Here is a 6,790-nt window from a genome sequence, read left to right as displayed (position 1 = left end):
ACTCATCCCACAAGCTACCTAGTGGGACGCAGGAGTCCCAATGTCAGCCCAATGTCCCAACAGACTCCCATTTGTTGCGTCAAAGCTACCTAGCTAGTTTATTGCTCACTGGGACGGCAAATAGATGAGGGCTATCAGCTGATCATAGTGAATGTAGACTATGTAAATAAGCTAACTGTAAATAAGCTAAATAACTGCAAGCTATGCTGTTGTAACAATTTAAACTCTTTAACTGTGATTGGAGTTTGTTCTGCTGCACGATCTGCATTGTATGCCCATTTAAAAACAGTTGAATTGAACCCTTCCCTGTCTCTGACCGTGAGAGATGACACAAATTAAAGATATCCAGTGTGCCACTACTCATACTACTGCTAAGTGCCGGTAGCGTCTGCTTTTGCTTCAGCGGTAATTTAACAGCAGGAGGATGAGTGCAGTTCGCGCGGGGGAGAGAGAATTTTCCAAGATTTTTTATTCGTTTTTAAATTAGCTAGTTTGATGGGCGATTTTTTTAGCGATCAGGAGAGAAAAGAGACCAAACTAAAATAAAAATGTATTAATAAGAAAAATATAATATTTCACAACCATAAATACTTTCAAACAAGCTAGCAAGCACACCAGATTTTCTTCAGAAAATGTACTTTTCTAGTTACAGATGAATTCCCATTATGCCCATCACACAGTTAGGATATAAGGAAGCATACACAGACAATTCTTGTGTAGCCTATGTCTGTGTATATTTTCTATATTTGAAGAATGTGTAGGAAGTATGACCTACATTGGATATGAATACTTCTGAACTTTTTTCAACCATAGGAAAGAGAGTAACCTCTTCTAAAGGAAATAGTCACTATGTTTAACATGAGGAAAGCCCCTTGTAAAAAGGGGGTAGCCCTTTTGCATGGAGGAAGGGAGGATAGACGGAGAGAGTTTATCTTTTCCGCTATTAAGAAGTCATAGCGCAGTGCCTCTCTGGTGCAGATGGCTCCCAGAAGGAACACAAAGATCAGATACAGGAACCACCTGTAGTGGCCAACAATACCAATAGTGGTTTATTATCAGTTAGATGGAAGATCACACACATCACACTATAAATGGAGGATTATGTAACATATTTATATAATGGATATGAATTCAGATGGCTGAAATTCTGAAATATTAAAGCACTGAACCTGTCACTAAAGGCTTCAGTCAAAGTTGTACTTAAATCTGAACTGGTTTCCATCAGATTAGTAAAACTGTCTCACCTTGTTTAAAAATAAATGGCCTTTTCCCATTTATTCAGATTTCAACTTCTCACTTTTGGTTATTTGAATCAAAACATTTGTTTTAAACAAGCCATAGAAAGCTGGTTGCAATTTCAGTTTAATCCACCAGAAAAGACAGAACAAATACTACAACAAATATTGTGGTTAAACAAAAATACACTAATTGATGAAAAATATATGTATATTTTTGGAAGAAATGCTAAAGAACAGCACAATCATTGTTAATGATATCATAAATAGGACTGGTGGAGTTATGTCACACAATGCAGCTAAAAAATATGTATGGAAACGTCTGCTCTATCCAACATTACAACCAACTGATTGCAGCATTACCGCAAAACAGTTTCATTTAAGGACAACAAAAAAATGGAAAGCTGCACCATGCAGGTTGTAAAATAGGTGGGAAGAGATTTTCGATGTGCCTATTTCATGGCATATGGTTTATGAACAAATATAATGTTATGTATATGGGGGACACAACCATTCCAGCTCTGCAGATTTTGCTGCGAAGAGACAGAATCATTAGATCACTTGTTTTGTTACTGCCCATATGTAGCTTGTTTTTGGTAGCAGATCAGGAATGGCTGAAGAATTAAAACATTTACCTGGAGCCAACTCTGCAAATAGCACTGCTGGGTGACTTGAAAAGCCATAGTCAATCGATCAATAATATAACAATACTCTTAGTAAAAATGTTCATCTTTATTTTACAATCTGTAGAAACTGAGAATAGAAAGATTCAGAATTTAGAATAAAAAAAAATATCAAAACTGGATGCTTTTCAGAGATAGATGGGAGGGTCTGAGGGTAGCTGAAGGGTGGGATAAAAACGTATGTAAAATATACTGTGTCCATAAAATGTATATAGTATGTATAAGCTGGAGGTAAAAGCCTAAGTATTGTTGTCCATTAGCTTACTCCAATTAGGGGAGGAGTGGAAGGGTTAGGGGAATATATATATATATATATATATATAAAAACACAAGGAAGTAACAACAATAGACACGTACGGGGTACAGACGGCAGCCAGAGATGTTGTGTTCAGGTCTCTGCAAATCAGACCTCATGTTGAAGCCAGCCATCACACCTACACACCAGGGACAGGAGTACTGTTATAATGACATAAATCACAGGTATTCAAACACTGTGGAAGCTCACACCTACCATGAAGGCAATGTGTTCATTGAAATAACCCATTTAAATGAACAGCAGGACACCTTACAGATTGTGCCTTTACAGTATGGCTTATGGCTTATAGTCGGTCCTTTCAACAACTATAATGTTACAAGTGTCAATGAATTCACTGACGGACTGGCTAAGAGGGTCTGCTAAATTACAAAATGTCAAAATGACGGCTGTCAGAGTTAATCAGTTTACTCCATTTAACTTTTTATTTTAGTGCATACTTTTTTAATCGTGATTAATTGCATTGTCTGAAAGTGTACAAAATACACTGAAAACAAAAAAAATACACAATCTATATATCTTAAAAACAACAATGCAATGTAAAAACAAGTTGAAATGAAGGTTAAAGAAATTGTGTTCTTAATTTACCTAATTTTGCCAACTGTTACTTTAGACAAAATCAAAAGGTCAACAGTCTTGTAATGTTTTTGTATGAAAAATGGTAAATTACAGCTTAAATTGTGTGATTTTTTGTTGTTGTTGTTGCTATTAATCGCGATTAATCACACAACATCCTGCGATTAACACAATTCCATTTTTTTATCGTTTGACAGCCTTAGTAAAAATGGAAGCAGCTGTAAATACGGCTATACTAATGTAAGATCATAAATTGATCACCATATTGCAGGATTATTTTATTTGAGGTTTCAAAAGGCTTCTGACTTGATTTTCCCTTATGAAAAATGTATCAACCCAAATATGTCCATTAACTATAATCCACGAAATAATTCACATTTCCTGTTGTATCAAACTGTCTCAAATTAAGATTATACAACTGCAGTAGTTGTAATTCACCTGTAACAGCTGGGAAGAACACTCCAAACACAGTGAAGAATCCTTCTCCTGTCTTATAGTCTGGTAGAGTGGTCTTATGAATCAGCTCCTCTAAATACCCTATGAAACCATGTTCTGAAACCACAAAACATCCACCAAGATTTAGGTTTAACAGAAATATTCAGCATCAAATTATGTCTAATTTGTGTGGATATAGGGATGGAATCTTTACATTCATTACGTTTTCATAATGTGCTCAGGCATTTTAACTCCTGCCTAACTCCGTGATTGGTTCCATAACTCCTGGTAAAAAATGTGTGAAAGCCATTAGATTATTATTAAGGTATTACCCTAGTATTTTTTCCATTGTCCGGAAGACCAAGGCTGGATTTCGGACTGGACTAATCCTAACTCTGACCCGCAGGGATCAAGTCAGAGTTGTCTGCTCTTATCCTGACAGCCAAAGCCCCTTAGATGCATTATTATGGCTCATACATGCTTATAACAACTTTTAAAGCATCATTTCTGCAGATGTTAAGTAAGACTGGATTCCCGGAACTGCCAGAACATCTGGACCAGAACACCGGGACCAAGCCAGAGGTGACTGCTCTGATCCTGACAGACAACCCCAGACCGTTACAACTCTAAACATAACCCAGCCCCATAAGTAACTATCCAGAAGGAGAAGAAGCAAATGGGGCCCCGCCTAGATGCTAGCAATCAGGGGGCCAGATCCTAGTTCACAATAACACAAGCCAAGTTCAATAGCACTAGCAGGCTAGCTGTAACAGCACTGTGGTTCTGACAGAGAGAGAAAGAGAAAATCCCTCTTTCCACTGGGATTCTCTGCCTCTAACCCTATTACAGGGGCTGAGTCACTGGCTTGCTGGGGCTCTCTCATGCCGTCCCTGGAGGGGGTGCGTCACCTGAGTGGGTTGATTCACTGTTGTGGTCATCCTGTCTGGGTTGGCGCCCCCCCCCCCTTGGGTTGTGCCGTGGCGGAGATCTTTGTGGGCTATACTCAGCCTTGTCTCAGGATGGTAAGTTGGTGGTTGAAGATATCCCTCTAGTGGTGTGGGGGCTGTGCTTTGGCAAAGTGGGTGGGGTTATATCCTTCCTGTTTGGCCCTGTCCGGGGGTGTCCTCGGATGGGGCCACAGTGTCTCCTGACCCCTCCTGTCTCAGCCTCCAGTATTTATGCTGCAGTAGTTTGTGTCGGGGGGCTGGGGTCAGTTTGTTATATCTGGAGTACTTCTCCTGTCCTATTCGGTGTCCTGTGTGAATCTAAGTGTGCGTTCTCTAATTCTCTCCTTCTCTCTTTCTTTCTCTCTCTCGGAGGACCTGAGCCCTAGGACCATGCCCCAGGACTACCTGACATGATGACTCCTTGCTGTCCCCAGTCCACCTGGCCATGCTGCTGTTCCAGTTTCAACTGACCTGAGCCCTAGGACCATGCCCCAGGACTACCTGACATGATGACTCCTTGCTGTCCCCAGTCCACCTGGCCATGTTGCTGCTCCAGTTTCAACTTCCACCTGACTGTGCTGCTGCTCCAGTTTCAACTGTTCTGCCTTATTATTATTCGACCATGCTGGTCATTTATGAACATTTGAACATCTTGGCCATGTTCTGTTATAATCTCCACCCGGCACAGCCAGAAGAGGACTGGCCACCCCACATAGCCTGGTTCCTCTCTAGGTTTCTTCCTAGGTATTGGCCTTTCTAGGGAGTTTTTCCTAGCCACCGTGCTTCTACACCTGCATTGCTTGCTGTTTGGGGTTTTAGTCTGAGTTTCTGTACAGCACTTTGAGATATCAGCTGATGTACGAAGGGCTATATAAATAAATTTGATTTGATTTGATTTGAAAGAGAAAGAGAGAGAGAGAGAGAGAGAGAGAGAGAGAGAGAGAGAGAGAGAGAGAGAGAGAAAGAAAGAGAGAGAGAGGGAAAGGGGGGAGAGAGAGGGGTTATAGAGGGGGCGAGAGAGAGAGAGCGAGAGAGAGTGAAAGAGCTGAGCTGGATTTGCTCACTCACAAACACAAGCAGCCTCACACTGGCGCCGGACGAACATTTGCACGAACAGCAAATGGGAGATAAACGGTTTTGCTCCTATACAGTCGGTCAGACAAGACTGATTTGTTCACACCACCTTATGAAATTTAACATGGGGCATCATGTTGAGTATGGATGGCTTAGATTTCAGAGCACATAACTGGTCATGATATGCAGGCAGGCCTGCACGAAGTACAGCTATATCAATAACTGTGGAGTATATGGTCAGCCTACACAAACAATACCCTACAAGCAATTTAAAAAACACAGGAAAATATAAAGTCCTGACCATGAATAAAAGCTTGTATGAATCGAGCTCCTCAGCTGCAAGAAACTATTCCTGTAGTCTTTGTACATGGTTCATGTGGTTCTTCCTGAGGTTGAGGTACTGTAAGGTCTGTGCCCCAAATAGCATCCCATTGACCAGGGCACATAGGGTCCAATGTAGTGCACTATATAGGGAATAGGGTGCCATTTAGGACGTAGCCTATGTTCTTGTGCGGTTAAAAGGTTTAATCCAGAGGGTCAAATCTGAAGGACCCGCCTATGTTGCGATCATGAACCATTTCCCTCTTGGTTATCTTGCGATGGGAAAGAATGTGTTCTCTCAGATTAATGACATGTTTATCCAAAAGGAAGTCGCCACCCTTTTCAGAAGCCCTGCTGGTTCCAAGTCCAAGAGAAAGAAACACAGACAGAGAGAGAGAGAGACAGAGAGAGAGAGAAACAGAGAAAGAGAGAGAGAGAGAGAGAGAGAGACAGAGAGAGAGAGAGAGAAAGAGAGAGAGAGAGAGAGAGAGAGAGAGAGAGAGAGAGAGAGAGAGAGAGAGTGAGAGAGAGAGAAAGGGAGAGAGCTAAAGAGTGAGAGGAAGTGAGAAACAGAGAGGGCAAGAGAAACAGGGAAAGAAACAGAGAGAACGGCACCTCGTGTACTCTCATTTTAGCTCTGCAGCAACACCACAGAATGAACCAAACACCAACCTCGCTTTTGGCAAACTAAGCTCTCTTGGGTCGTCACTAGTTACCACAGCCACAAAGTCATTAACCCTGCCTATGGGTGTGAACAAAACCTTTAAACAGGTCAACATTCACAAAACGACTGGGCCAGACGGATTACCAGGATGTGTACTCAAAGCATGCGCGGACCAACTCTCAAGTGTCTTCACTGACCTTTTCAACTTCTCCCTGACTCTGTAATACCTACATGTTTCAAGCAGACCACCATAGTCCCTGTGCCCAAGGAAGCGAAGGTAACCTGCCTAAATGCTTACCGCCCTGTGGCACTCACGTCGGTAGCCATGAAGTGCTTTGAAAGGTTGGTCATGGCTCACATCAACAGCATCCTCCCGGACACCCTAGACCCACTCCAATACACATACCGCCCCAACAGATGACGCCATCTCAATCACACTCCACACTGTCCTTTCTCACCTGGACAAAAGGAACTCCTATGTGAGAATGCTGTTCATCAACTACAGCTCAAGGTTCAACACCATAGTGCCCATGAAGCTCATC

This window comes from Oncorhynchus kisutch, linkage group LG26 (assembly GCF_002021735.2).
Source record: "Oncorhynchus kisutch isolate 150728-3 linkage group LG26, Okis_V2, whole genome shotgun sequence".
In the NCBI taxonomy this organism is placed as follows: Eukaryota; Metazoa; Chordata; class Actinopteri; order Salmoniformes; family Salmonidae; genus Oncorhynchus; species Oncorhynchus kisutch.
The sequence above is the reverse complement of the archived record's forward strand: the minus strand, read 5'-3'. Positions refer to the sequence as shown.